The sequence below is a fragment of the Tamandua tetradactyla genome, chromosome 6 (assembly GCF_023851605.1).
Source record: "Tamandua tetradactyla isolate mTamTet1 chromosome 6, mTamTet1.pri, whole genome shotgun sequence".
In the NCBI taxonomy this organism is placed as follows: Eukaryota; Metazoa; Chordata; class Mammalia; order Pilosa; family Myrmecophagidae; genus Tamandua; species Tamandua tetradactyla.
This window is the reverse complement of record NC_135332.1, coordinates 59,786,136-59,801,556: the sequence shown is the minus strand read 5'-3', so window position 1 is coordinate 59,801,556 and position 15,421 is coordinate 59,786,136.

Sequence of the window (15,421 nt, the reverse complement as noted above, 5' to 3'; positions counted from 1 at the left end):
AGGGATAGAGTCCTAGAAAAGGAACTTCCAGGTTGAAGGGAACTAGCACTAAAATATTTTGGTTTAGAAATTGTGCTTTTCTTGGCAACTCAGATTTTTTTTCTTTCAAGTGCTGCAGCAGATAACTGGTCCTATGTGCCTTTTTGGTGCGTCTTCTAGGAAGATTTTTGAGTCAAACGTTTGGCCATCTTTTACAATTCCATACAAAATACAAACTGAAAGCCCACGATCCGCGCATTATCTTCACTCCTGGTTTCATATAATCTCCTTCCTACCGTAGTTTATTAATTTCCTTTGATATGTGTACCAACTTAATAATAAACTTTTGATTTGATCTTCTATCTTGGTATGTAGGTAAATTTATAGACGGAGTCCTTCTAGAAGAAGGTGGGCTGACTTGAAATTTTTCACGACAGTCCTGGGAATAGGGTGAGGGATAGATGAGATATTGACATCCATTGTGTGGGATCTGGTTCATTCCAGGCACTTTGCCAGTTCCCTTCTTCTTCCTAATAATCCTGTAAGATTCGGGTCATCGTCCCATCTTTGCAAATGTGTAGCTTCTGTTCAGGGAAGGAAAATAGCTTATCACAGGCCACTTGCGCAGAACTCCAAATCAGGCTGTAGGACTCGAGCCCATGCCTTCACCTCTGAGTAGCACGCTGTCCCCACATTGCTGAAAGTTGTGCCCTCAGGGTGACTGGCCAGTATACCCACCCACCTCTAAGGAGCTATCCTCCTTTTTTTTTTTTTTTTCACATGGGCAGGCACTGGGAATCAAACCCAGGTCCTCTGGCATCGCAGGCAAGCATTCCTGCCTGCTGAGCCACTGTGGCCCACCCTAACAAGCTGTCCTGTTGTTACTCCTAAGCCTGCTTTTTAAAGGATGCATGCTTACCTTGAGCCTGTGCTGGTCTCCACAACTGGGATGGGCCAATGCCAATTTGGAACACACCTATGTCTATTGCACTAAATGGATTCTTAGCCTGCTTATCTTCACCCCAAAGTTTCTGAATAGCAAAATACAGAGGACAGATAATCTTTGAGTGTATATATGTAAAGCAAAGAGGTTTTAACTACAGCAGGAAGAACTAGGGCTAGCTGTGAGGTAGAACTTCTACTCAGTGGGAGGTGCTAAAGACAGGAATGTGTTATGGAATTTAAGAACAGGTCAAATCCTCAGCTATCTGGGGCTAAGCATGGAGAATTAACGAGACTTCTTGTGACAGCTCCCTTAAGCCTCCTTAGAAACTACAAATCCACGGTATCAGCTTGTCATTAAATCCCATTACTCCAGGCTCTCTCTCTCTCTCTCTCTCTTTTTTTTTTGAAAAAATTCATCTTGGGCCACCAGGTGGTGATAATTCAACAGAAAAAAAGACAATGCAGGGCTTCTTCAAGCCAAGAGGGTACATTAAAAAAAAATACACAAGTACACACACGCAGAACCAGTGGATTCTAACTTTGCAATCTACAGGGTTCTGGCACAAGAGAGAATCTGGTTCTGAACTCCGTAGCTCTCAGAAACCTCTCTGTGAAACCAGAGGGACCACAGGGTTGGATGGTTGAGGTGCAATTTGGAGGTTGAAGTCTCTAGATATTCCTTGACTCTTGTCCAGGACCTAGAGAGGAACTCTGAGGGATGAAAACTCTGGAAAAGGAGAAACCACCCCCCATTGGCATTTCTTCTGTCTCTCAGGGAGTTCTTGGGCTCCCACCATTATCTCTTTCGTGCAGATCGTAGGACACAGCCTGACACCCAATGGATGTCAGACAAATGGGGTGGGTCTTTTCTCTCAAAGAAGCAGTGGCCTGGAACAATCAGACTAAGTGCTTTTGATCTGCAGCATTTCTCCCAGAGCTGGGCCCAAAAAAGAGGTCTATGGATGTAAGGATAAAACCCACAGATGCCACTTTTTTTGTTCTTGCCTGTCTAGTCCTACATGATAACTCCTCTGAAGCATGTGATCATCTCTATATTGTAGATACAAGAGAGCATCTAATATAGTTTATTAGTTGTATGTAGTAGAGACTCGCATAAGCGAATAGCAGTTTAAGAGCATTGCTGTCTTTGGAGCTGTCCAGGGTGCTTACTAGTAACTGGCTTCTTTTGGAGTTCTTTGCCTTCTTGTCTTGTTCCCAGGTTTTTGCCACAAAACCTGCAGGACCTTGTTCCTGGAATGTCCCTAACACATGTTTAGTGATTGTGTGCCCCTCTGGGAGCCTCACTGTGTCCCTGCTGGCCACCCAAGATCTGGCTGACTCAGGACCAAAAGAGTGGTTCTTAATGCACAGAACCAAACAGGTTAAATGGCTCATTCTTCATCTGTATCCACAGAGTTTTTAGTTCATGTTTCTGGTTAAACCCCTTCAGTGTCTCCCTCTGCCCATGTGGCATTCCGAGTTCTTCATAATATGATCCCAGACCACATCTCAAGCCTTACCTCTACCTCTCTCCCCATGCACTTTACGCTCCAGCCTTGTTTCCTCAATGTCCCCCAAACCACAACATTCTGTCACTAATCTGGGTCTTTGTCAGACTGTTCCCTCTGCCTGGGATGACTTTTTCCCACCTGATGAACTCCTTCTCATCTGAGACCCAGTTCAGATTCACATTTTGCTGTAAGCCTTCTCCCATTTTCCCAGGCAGATTTCCTTCTTTGGGTTCAAGTGCATTGTTCATTTCTTATTATAGTATCTGTGTACTTGTCTGTCTCTCCTGCACCCCACCCCTCAACCACGAGATCCTTGAGAATAAGATGATATCTTATGTCTTTTTTGATATTCTCTTCCTCCCATTGCCTAGCAGAGTGCCTGGTACATATTTGGTGCATATGAAGTGTTTTCAGAATTATAAAATTAATTGAGCCCGTAGAGCCGTTTCCATAGAGCCGGGAAGGACATTTTCTGGCAATGGTGTATCTGCTTGGTGTTTCAGCTCCCTGGTGGACAGCCCCTCCTCTGTAGTCTTCTCTCCTGCTGGAAAGGCTCTGTAGTGGTTTTAGTTTCTGTTGGATGGCCCTGGCTTTTGGACTTTGGTTACATCATCAACCCCTGTGTCCTGCGGCCCTGGAGGGAACACTGTCTTCCTGTTGTTGCTTATTTTTGAGTTGCTTACCCACTCTTGATTGGCTTCTTAGCTTTCTCTTTCCCTGCTATGGCCAATCCTCTGTATTAAATTCTGTGCTTGAAATACTAGAATGGTTTCAGTTTTACCGACTGGACCATGATTGTAACAATCTCCTTGCTTTGATCAGCTGAAGGTTCAGTCCTGGGGTCCCTGTGTCAACCTCTGTCCTTGATTCTATCCACAGGGGTTCCTTGCCTTGGCCACACTATCCCTGCAGACCAGCTATTGGTGTTCCCTATAAAAGCCAGTTCAGCCTCCTGCTGTCCAGTGCCTTTAGGAGTCCCATGAGGTGATTTTAGTGGATCCTTGCTGAATCAATCCTTCCACATCCTCTGAAGAAGGATCTTGAATCCTGACAGGGTGGGTTAAGGAGTGGTGCAAGACCACAACCCAAATGGGGTTAGTAATTTCAGGATGCTGATTACTGTCTGCATCTTGACACTCAGAAAAGGAATGTCTGAAACACACTCAGAGAGTAGGAAACTTCAGGAATCTTTATGGCAAGAGTTGGTTTCAGTGGGGAATATAGAATCCTTCATGAGAGGCCTGAATCCAGATGACTGATCTGCGTAGGGTTATTAAGGGAAATGAGTCAGTTGTGGGACATCCCATTGTGGGAGGCCAGACCTTGGTGGGATGGACCAGAGGCTGGCCCCGTGGGTGGTCCCCATGCCCCTCCTCAGGATGGTCGGGGGAGGGGGGTGAAGAGACACTCTCCAATCACTGGTGGAGTCAAAGTTTAGGAATTGAGACAAGGAGCATGGGGCTGGAGAGGAGATGGATGGGCCACTTGAGGGAAGTGAATGGAGCCAGGTGCAAGCTTCCTTTGGAGCAGAGAAATGAAACTATTTAAAGCTTCAATTTGACAAGTAGATATGACTCTCATTGAGCAAGGAGAGAGAACGAGCGAGAGAGCTAAGAGAGGGGGTAGAGGAAGAGATATGGGCCCCAGAAAAGAAAAGGACAGTTCTACAAAGTTCATCGAATAGTTTGCTAAAGCTGCCAGAATGCAATATACCAGAAATGGAATGGCCTTTAAAAGGGATTTATTAAGATGCGAACTTACAGTTCTAAGGTCATGAAAATGTCCAAATTAAGACACCAACAAGAGGTTACCTTCACTTAAGAAAGGTTGATGCCATCCAGAACATATTTGTCACCTGGGAAGGCACAGGGTGACATCTGGTGTTTTCCTTCTGTATCTCCAGAAGTCTCTGACTGTGTGGGCTCTGTTGGCTCTAAAGCATTTTCCAAAATCGTTCCCTCTTAAAGGACTACAGTAAGCAACCCCACCTTGAATGGGTGGAGACACATCTCCATGGAAACCATCTAATCAAAGGTTACCACCCTCAATTGGGTGGGTCACAACTCCATGGAAACAAATTAATCAAAAATATTCCACTCAACAATATTGAATGAGAATTAAAGAACATGGCTTTTCTGGGCTACACAACAATTTCAAGGGGGCACAAGGAGACAGACGTCAGGAATGCCAGGATCCCAGCAGGTAAGGTACTGGTGACCAGGCAGCATCTTTTGGCTTCCCTTACTTAGTACCTCAGTGGGCCAGGTCTGTGGCGATGCAGATGTGAAAAGAGCAAAGTTCTTGTTCTTAGGAAACCCATACTCTATTGTAGAGACAGACAATGGAGTTCATGACTACAATTCAGTGTACTAAGGTCTCTGACATAAGGTCGTACCTATCACTAAGGAGCACCTGACCTAGGAAGCCTAGGGGAACAGGGTAGGGATCTCTGAGTAGAGCATTTGAAGGGTGGCTGGCAATCGGCCAGGAGAAGAGGGAGCAGTGGGGCTGGGAAGGGCACTGCAGGCTCCTGGAGAGAGAGACTCAGAGGCCTGCAATGAGGAGGCATGGGGCATGTTTTGGGAGCTGCAGTGAGGGGTAGGGAAGTGGGGGCGTGCTGAGAGGGGACATCAAGAGGTAAGTGGTTGCTTTGATTTGCTAAAGCTGCCGGAGTGCAATGCACCAGAAATGGGCTGGTTTTTATAAAGGAGCTTTATTAAGGTACAAGTTACAATTCTAAGGCCATGAAAATGTCCAAAATAAGGCACCAACAAAAGGATCCCTCGTCTGAGGAAAGACAGCATTTGGCTTCCTCTGTCACAGGGTGTTCTAGTTTGCTAGCTGCTGGAATGCAACACACCAGAGACGGATTGGCTTTTAATAAAAGGGGATTTATTTTGTTGGTTCTTCAGAGGAAAGGCAGCTAACTTTCCACCGAGGTTCTTTCTTACGTGGAAGGCACAAGATGGTCTCTGCTGGTCTTCTCTCCAGGCCCCTGGGTTCCAACAACTTTCCCCGGGGTGACTTCTTTCTGCATCTCCAAAGGCCTGGGCTGAGCTGCTAGTGCTGAGATGAGGAATGCTGAGCTGCTTAGCAGTGCTACGTTGCAATCTCTCATTTAAGCACCAGCCAATTAAGTCAAATATCACTCATTGCAGCAGACACGCCTCCTAGCTGACTGCAGATGTAATTGGTAACAGATGAGGTTCACGTGCCGCTGGCTTATGTCCACAGCAACAAGACTAGGTATGCTCACCTGGCCAAGTTGACAACTGAATCTAACTAACACACAGGGGAAGGCACATGGTGACATCTGTTGGCCCTTTGCTCCTGGGTTTCCTGTTTCCTCAGGATTCCAAGCATCTGTGGATCCTTTCTTAGCTTCTCTGGGGCGAACTCTGGATTTCGCGTCTTGGCTTAGCATCTCCAGACGTCTGTGTTGGCTCTCCAAGCATCTAAACTCTCTGTTCTCCATGTCGGGTCTTCTAAGGACTCCAGTAAGCTAATTAAGACCCACCTTGAGTGGGCGGGGTCAGAGCTTTACCTAATCAAAAGGTCCCACCCTAAACAACAGGTCTGCCCCCCACAAAATTGGATTAGGATTAAGGGAACAGGGTTTTTCTGGGGTGCCTAACAGTTTCAAGCCAGTACAGTGGTATTGGGGGGAGTTTGAAACTTGGAGTTTGAACTGTTCTCCTGTGGGTGGTGAGGAGCTGATGGTGGAATATGACAGACGGGTGACACCATCAGACTGTGTTGTAGAAAGATTACCCTGTTTGCCGTGAGGGGCGTGGTTGGAGAGGGGTAAGACAGGTGGGGAGACCATGCAGGAAGCTGTTATGATGGTTTACCTGCTACCCCAGGCTTGCTGTGAATCCAAATAATCCAGCTCTAACAACCAGGTGGATAGATGGGGCCTGTCCCTCACCCTGACCAGGACCTGTGAGGTTTCACTGCCAGCCACTCTGGCTTGGAGAGTGGTGCCTTGGAGAGCTGTTTTGGTAGCAGAAGAGGCAGAGGAGTCACTGGCCTGGCTCGGAGGTGTGCATCCCCACCTCGTACATGGCACGCTCTGACCTCCACAACCTGATGTGGGGCCCGACGCGGTGACTCAGTGAAGCAAGCACTCTGCAGATGGAGGAGGAGCTTCAACGGCTGATGATGAAGTTCGAGAGCGTGGGCTCGGGAATGTATGAGAAGGAGGCATCTCTATACAGCTAAATTCCTTTATTAACTTAATGAGTTTGGCTGCTTTCCTGGAAACGCAAGTGCCATTTGGCACCATTGCTGCTGCTTCAGAAAGGGTGCCATTCAACTAAGAATCTGTGGAAATGCACAATAGTGAAAAATGAAGCTGCTTGGGAGATTACAGACCATCATTCAGACTTCACAAGGGCCTTCCGGGATGAAGACTACTTTAGCCATGAGGTAGGTGTGCAGTTAGGGGCTGGGGCTGGGGGTAGTGGAGACCCAGGTAATCACCTGGTAGGTCTGGAGGACTAATGTCAAAGTCCCATTAAAGTAAAGTTGAAATAAAGACTTCAAAGGAACCAAAACAACTTCCCAGCCCTTTCCCTCCCGTATTCACCAATATACCTTTAAATCCAGGTTCTAAAGTACTGGACGCCGATGTCATGACTTTGTTCTGTGCATGCCTCAGCTTTGCATTCGATGGTCCTGATGGTTTCCTGGTCCACTGAGAAGGAAACCGGAGGCAAATTGCTTTTTCTATGTAAGCACAAGGTCAGACTTGGACCACCAAACTCTGAGACAAGACTGTTGGGCAAGATGGGACCAGAAAGCTCTTTTCTTGTCCCTTTTGTTCCTTGGAACGGGAGGGGGATTAGAATTAGGGTAGACATGGGGAGTTACCAGGCTTATGAACTTATAATACCATCGTGAATCCTTCTCTGTCTCTGAATGGAGTTTGAACCTGAGCATTGGAAGTGGACCCCATGACACAATAAAATCTCCCCAGATGGGGCGGGCCACAGTGGCTCAGCAGGCAAGAGTGCTTGCCTGCCATGCCCGAGGACCCGGGTTCGATTCCCGGTGCCTGCCCATGTAAAAAAAAAAAAAAAAAAAATCTCCCCAGATGATGTCAGCCCAAAGACCTCTGATGCCATTCGTGAGCTGCCAGGTCCCTAGGGATGACAGCTGCAGAGAGTGTGGAGCCACGTGCCCTAAAAACCAGGATGTACTGACCCCTGCTATGTTCCAGTCACTCTCTCCAGTCCTCAAGGTCAGTCCACAGTGGTGGCATTAGTCCTGTCCAACTGGTGGTACGGGTGGAGCTGGGATTTGAACGCAGGTCGTCTTCTGCCAAAGTTGGTGCCCCTATGTCTCCTGGCTGGTAAGGAGGGTGAGGATGGGGTGATCCATGTAAAATCAGGTTTGAGCTCAGCCCAGCCTGAGAAAAGCACTGTGGTTCTCTCCACCCCATCTTGGCTCCTGTCCCAGTCAAGGATTCCGCATGGTTGGGTGCTTTTACGAAATTTTTATTTTTCAATTACATGCTCATTGTAACAAATCCAAACAATACAGAAGTGAGTAAAGGAAGCAGAGAAAGTCCTCCTCCTTGCAGTTCCAGACCTTTCTCTATGTTTATGACAAGTGGTATAGAGGGTGATGGAAACCAAGGCACAGAGAAACTCTGTCTTACAAATAGTAAGCGTAAGCAAGAAAAGCCCAAGGCTATAACTTTGTAATGGTTAAAAAAAAGGTGGAAGTGATTTAAGTATCTGTCCCTTTCTGAATGAATAAATTATAATACATCCATACAAATGAAATCCTACGCAACTCTTATTTTGTGGGGGCCGGGTGATCTGGTTCGATTCTGGGCTTTACCACAGACCAGCTCTAGAACCCAGGGGAAAGGTTTCACTTCTCTGTTCCTCGGTTTCTTCATTTGAAGTACTGGATAATTTATCTCAGGAGGTTGTTCTAAGGATTAAATATTTAGATAAGTACCTGGCAAAGATGAAACATTCAATAAATCATTAGCTATCCTTATCATATATGACTTTTAAAGGTCAAAATTAGTATTAACGCTATACATACAGTGTTGCAAATTCCCTTTTCACTCTACAATATGATGTGGCCTTCCTTCCAAGTCTGTACATATGATACGCTTTAAAAAATAATGGTTGTGTAGAACTTCATTTGTGTGGATGCACTATGATTTATTCACTCAGAAATGGACAGATATTTAAATCATTTCCACTTTCTTTAACCATTACAAACAATACTGTAATCTTGGGCTTTTCTTGCTTGTGCTTAGTATTTGTAATATGGTGTTATAGGAGGGAGATGGCAGGATTTTAGGGTATATATATTTAAAATATAATTTTATATTTGTAGGGTGCACAGGTGGTTCAGTGCTAGAATGCTCGCCTTACGTAGGGGTGACCTTGGTTCGATTCCCAGCCCATGCACTTCCCAAAAAACAAACAGACAAGCAAAACAAACGAAAAACAAACCAAAAAAAAAAAAAAAATCAAATGGTGCTGCAATAATGGGATACTCACATAGAAAAATAATGAAATGTGACCCCCATCATACAACATACAACAAAAAAGTAAGTTAGGTCTCTGTTTTGCTTCATAAACATACACGTACAACATAAAAGAGACAAAAAAACCCATAGGAAAAGAAGGCAAAAGACATGAAGTCCCTTCACCACATTTGTGAATTAAAGGTGAGAGTGTGTGCAAGGAGCACTCTTCAAACATTCTCTAATCCTTATGAGATCATTTCATTACTGCCCCCATTTTAGAGATGAGAAGACTGAGGCACAGGGAGATGCAGAAACTTGCCTAAAACTAGGCAGCTGTGAGTGGCAGAACCAGAAGCTGAACTTACATCTCCCTTTCAGCAGAATCTGCTCTGTTGAATCATGCTGCCATCACAGGTCCTAATAACAAAGAAAATAGATATTGAGGAAACTAGTGAGGCCTCAAAGAAGTGGAAACTGCACCAGCCTGGGATACCCAGCTCTGAGTGGTTTGATGCTGTCACTCTTCCTGCATGATTTTGGACAATTTTCCTCTCTGGGATTCAAAGAGGTTCAGCTATAATAGGGAAACCCCAGGTTCATCAGAAAGCATTCTTGTCCCTCTCTGCCCCCAAGGATGGAGAGATGGGAGGCAGATGGCAGCCTAATTCCTCTCTTCTGTTAGATGACATTAGCGTCTTTGTATATTTACTTCAAAGAGCCCATAGCTGCTTCTTGCTTTCATTTTCTATACATGGCCATCAGTGTACGAAATCTGGAGTGCTTCTGCTTTAAAAAATCAGAATCCGAGTCTTTTGTGTTAGAGAGCTAAGTGTCCATAAATCATTGCTCCGAGAATGAAAAGGTGGATGTGGCCCCATGAAGACAGGGCTTTGAATTATTTACCAAGAAGTGATGGACTTGGGACCTCAGGCTCATTCAGCCCCACAACAAAGGGATGAGTTCTCTAAGATGTCTTTGTGGACATGCTGGAGGATGATATGGGCTTAAATAGCCCCTCAGGGAGTGTTGGCACACAGCCTCCCACCACTTGCCCCTACCTACCTTTACAACTCCCCCAGATCCCCCCAGCTGCAGCCCCACTCAGGCAGTCACATTCCTGCATGCATCCTGTGTTGCAATTACCAGCCCTTCTCTTGAGAATTCCTTTTCCGTTTCTCTACCCTGAAAGCCCCTATGTGTCTGCTAAGAGCCAACTTAAATGCCCTCTTCTTTCAGAAATATTTCCTCCCTTCCGCTGTCAGGGTTTGTTCTGCCTCCTTTGTAAATCTGGCTAGAAACTGCACCCATCAAGGGCAGAGCTGGTGACTCTGCATGTGTGGCGACGGAACTATATGAAGCACATTGTCAGAGTTTGAGGATGTGGAGTGAGGGAGGTGATGGAGTGGTTTGAGGCCAGTGGGAGGTTAGCTGTGCTTGGTCAGCACAAGGGGTCTGACACATGATGCTTATTTAATTTCCAGCACAGTGTGTCTAATGTTTCTGCAAATGACTTGGATGAAGATGCAGGGGGGCAGATGCTTTCCCGATTTTGCAGGTGGTGCAAACCTGGAAGTGACAATGACGTTGTTGAGTGATTTCTCAGGATATGCAAAGATCTCAATAGGGTGGGAGAATTTCCTGAGACTAACAAGATGACACTGAACATGGCTAAATTTGAAGGGTTTCTCATATAGGGGTCTGCGGATGGATGGCTCTTGGTGGCTGGGATGAGGGAGCAGGAAGGTTCACTAAGGTGTTAGTTCTCTGCATGTGCCATGGTTTCTTGCAGCTGAGGTCTTAGGGGTTTGTCTGGGCAGAGGCAGGGATATGCAGAGTTTAGTTCACTGCTGTATCCTCTGCACTTGCAATGGTGGCTGTCACTTAGTGGGTGCTCAATAGATATTTGTTGAATAATGAATGAATACTCTAGCAGTCTTGCATTTATCTTCTTTTTGGAATATCCGTGCCTCCAAATTCTTGTTAACTCTTCAAGATTAAAGACGGGAGTCAACAACCCCATGTGGCTTCTCCACTGGACTCTTGTAATGCTCTAGGTTTAAAATACAATTCATTATACTGCGTTGATGTTTTTTTTTTTTGACGTTTTTTAAATTGTGAAATATACATAAATACAAAAAAAAAAAAAACCCAATAAATTTCCCAGTACATTTTAGCAAGTAGTTTTAGAACAGATTTTTAAAGTTTGGTATGGGTTACAGTTCCACGATTTTTCTTCTAGACACTGGAGATCAACAAAATATCAATATAATGATTCAGCAGTCATGCTCATTTGTTAAATCCTATCTTCTCTGTTATATTCCTCCTTCTCTTTAAATAACATATATACATAAAAGCAATGCATTTCAAAGTACATTGCAACAATTAGTTGTATAACAGATTTCAGAGTTTGGTATGGGTTACACTTCCATAATGTTAGGTTTTTATTTCTAGCTGGAGGCTAAAAGAAATATCGGTATAATGATTTAGCACTCGTACTCATTTGTTAAACCTGATATTCTCTGTAAAACTCAACCATCACCTTTGATGTTTCTCCCACTCTTTAGGGGTATTTGGGTTTTTCCCATTCTAACTTTTTCATATTGGAAGGGGTTGTTGATAATATGGGATAGTGGAATGGAACTAGTTGATGTTCTGGAGAGGCTGGCCCCTCTGCATTTCAGGACTTAACTTGGTCCAGGAACCCATCTGGAGGCTTTAGGTTTCTGGAAAGTTACCCTAGTGCATGGAACCTTTGTAGAATCTTATATAATGCCCTAAATGTTCTTTAGGGTTGGCAGGTTATGGTAGGTAGCAATGTCTAACTGAAGTTTGCGAGTGACCTCCAGAGTAGCCTATTTGTGATGTTATTTTTTAATACTGCACATCCCCCCGATAGAATGAGAACTGGACAAAAGCAGGAACTGGGTTTTATTCATCTCTGACAGTTATTGGTGCTCAATAAATGTTTGAGCACAATAAATTGTGCTGTATTATTGGTGCTCAATGAATGTTTGTGGAATGAATAACCAGCCCCATTTTATTTAATTTCCAATAAAGCTCAGTAGCCTGAAGCCAGCGATGGACCAAAGGGTAAGGCCCTTGACCATGAAGGGCAGGGCCTGTAATGCCTGGGTTCCAGGGACCCCAGGGTACCACTGAGTGCAGCAACTGGTCCAAAATTCATAGGGAGATGAGTGCAACAGGAGCCGGATGGTTTTGGCCTAGGCAAATAGGCAGGTCTGGATTTCCAAGCTCAAATCACTCTTTGGAGCTTGGATGCATTCATGTCTTCTGCTTCCAAGACTTGTGACTATGTACTTGTGACTACAAGCACAGCTGTGACTGAGACACTGGAGGTGGAGGGTCAGGACAAGGTAAGGGCCTGAGAGGCAGCGGAATTGAGGGGATGTCATCAGAGTTAGGGAGCTGGAGAGTTGTCAGGCCAGGATATTAGAGGAGCATCATCATGGATGCTGAATTCATAAAGGGTGATAGCACGGGGTAGGGCACAGAGTACGTTTTTAAGAATTCTCTGGACGTAAGATTACAAAACCCGACTTCAAACAAGATTTAGCATTAAAGGACAGTTTATGGGTTTGCAGAAAATCAGGAAGTGCAGATCAGTCAAGCTGTGGGGAAGGCAGGGAAGCAGCTAGGTTTCAGGAAAAGTTGGCACCAGGGGCTGGAAACGCTCTCAAGTCTCTCTTTCTCCCCAAAGCTTGTCTTTGCCTCTTGGGCATGTTGGTTTCGTTTGCTGTGCCAATTAAGAACAGCTTTCTTCATGTGACAGGATTCATGGCAGCTCTGAGTCTTACTTGTCATAGATTTAAACACCAAAGAGACATACCCGATACATAAAAAAATTCCTGGGGAAGTGGGTTCGGAGGGAGTGAGGTGCTCATTGGTGGACCAGGGTCCCCCACTCGTCCTCAGGTAGCAGGGAAAAGAGCTGGCAACTGGAGACATTTGGGTGGGAAGTGTGGTCACTCGGGAGAAATTTATTCTTCATTTTATGAGAGGAGATATATCAGTTAGGATGACTTTGGCTGCAATAAGAGAAAAACGGACTTGAACTGGCCTAAACAATAAGGAAATTTATTGACTCGTATAACTTAAAGTCCAGGTAAGAGGCGCCGTTAGGGTCAGCTTAATCTAACGGCTCCAATGTCCATTTTCTGCAGTTCCCTCACCTGTGCGCTCCCCTTTTTTTATCCTTGTCTTCAGATTGCTGCTTTTATGGAGGCAAAAAAGAGATAGCAGTTTCTGGCTTCCCATTCACACATTATAAAGTCCAGAGGAAGAGAAGGCTTCTGCATAAGAATGAGGAAGGTTTTTTCTCGGTGTCTTCCAGCAAACCTCTCGTTGTGTTTCATTAGCCTGCATTGGGTCACGTGCCTTTCCTAAACTATTTGGTGGCCGGGGTAGGGTGGGGGTGGGGGTGGGGGTTCAAGTGCTATCTCGTCCCATGTGGGCAGGGCACAGAGGAATGGAGCCCTTTGACCTCTGTGCAAAAGCTCTTGTGGGTGGGACGTGATGTGATCCTAAATTACCTGAAGGGCTGCTGGGTAGCTGCAGGCTAAGGTTTATGTGTTGACGCCCGAGGGTTGAATTTTTGGAATACTCCCGAGAGAGACTTGAGAATTTGGCACTGAGTGATCACCAGAAGTGATTGCTGCCTCGAATCAAATGTTGATTCCTCCTGGTTGAGCTGGACAGTTAGGCCCAGGTGTCCTTCCAGGGTACACAGGAGGGGCGAGGCCCCAGACCTCCAAGGACTCAGGACTTCATCAAGAGTGAGAACTCTTGACTCAGTTTCCCTGCAGGAGGGCATGGTGAGGGCTCCAGACCTCCTCGTTCTAGGAGAGTTCCCATCAGCTTGGATTCATCGGATTGAAGTCCACTGTAGAGGACCACTAGTGGGCCAGTGCCCACCACCCTTTTCACCTTCTCAGCGTGGTCCTGGAAACCTCTGTGCCAGACAAGCAGGTGGGATTTGAAGAACCGTGTCCTCCCTCTGAATCAAACATTTCCCACAAACCTTCTCTTCCAAAGTCATCAATAACCGTCTTCATCCTTGTAGCATCTGCTAACGATTTATTATTATACGGGTAGTATAACATTTCCATATACACAACATTTTTCATCCCAGGTTGAGTTAATTACAAATGACACACAAGCAAGAAGAATTTCCTCCGGCAATCCATTGCAAATAGTGGTGCATTGTTCTTTCCCCTCCTCGAAGCGAGAATTTGCTGCCTTTCCCCAGCTTCCACTACCTTCCCTCATTTATCACCCGGGGCTCTAAATGAGTCACAGAAACCAAAACAAAAGACTTCTGAAACTTTTGACTCCGTAGCTTCTTCCTGCCAAAGGCAGGTTCTGAGAAATGTGAGCCCTTCTTAAAAATCGAGTCCCAGTTTCTCCTTGAATGGTCAAAGACTTTTCCCTCAGGAGCCCCTCTCACCGCCTAGGTCTGTATGATGTACAAGAAAGCGTGCTGTCTTGGAGGTGACGGTGGGACTTGTAGTGGTTTGGAGCGCTGTGCGTACCCCAGAAAAACATGCTCTCAATCTCAATCCGTTCCTGTGGGTTGATGATGTTATTTTTAGTTAAGGTGTGGGCAATAGAATCAGGATGGGTCTTGACCCTATTGCTGGAGACCTTTATAAACAGAATGAAATTCAGAGAGAGAGGGGGATGAGGTGAATGTGCCACATGAAGCAACCAGAAGACAATGAAATCCGGGGAAGCCAGGAGACCCACCGTGTATACTGCTAAGTGACAGGAGAGCCAAGGACCAAGGGTCTCTGGTAGCCTGCCCAGAGATGCCATTCTTCAGGAAGAAAACATCGCCTTGCTGATGCCTCAATTTTGGACTTCTAGCCTCAAAACTGTGAGCTAATACATTCTCATGGTGGAAGCCAACCCTTTGCAAGGTATTTATTTGAGCAGCCAGGAAACTAAAATAGACCTTAAAACTCAGTGAGGCAACAGAGAGGGCAGCGAGCTGGGAGAAGCTGGGCTACACTAAGCATGGCTTTGCAAGTGGGTGCCTTTTCCCCGATTTTAAGGCAATAAAATAGTACTAGCTGACAGTTTACAGAGTTATAAGTGGTTTGTGACTTCCAGGATCACACAGGCAACAATAAAATTGTTTAGTTTTCACACAAGGTGACCCAGGATGAGAGAAGGGGAACTAAGCCAACAAAGGGTTGCAAAATGGCTCAGACTGGTCTTGCAGGCGGGGGAAAGGGGAGGGCCTCTGACGCCAGCCTGTAATTGGCTGAATATATATATATATATTCAGCCTAGAATATCTATTTTCCTTCTATAGGTAAAAACAAGTTTATGTAAGTAAAGTCCAGGGTCACTGAAATGTAAAGCGTAATCCAAAGTGGGAAACTTCAGTGGGAAATTTGAGTTAGATTATCCATGTAGGCTGTAACTTCTGGAGTATCCAATCAGCGGAGAAGCAGGGGAGGGACCTGCG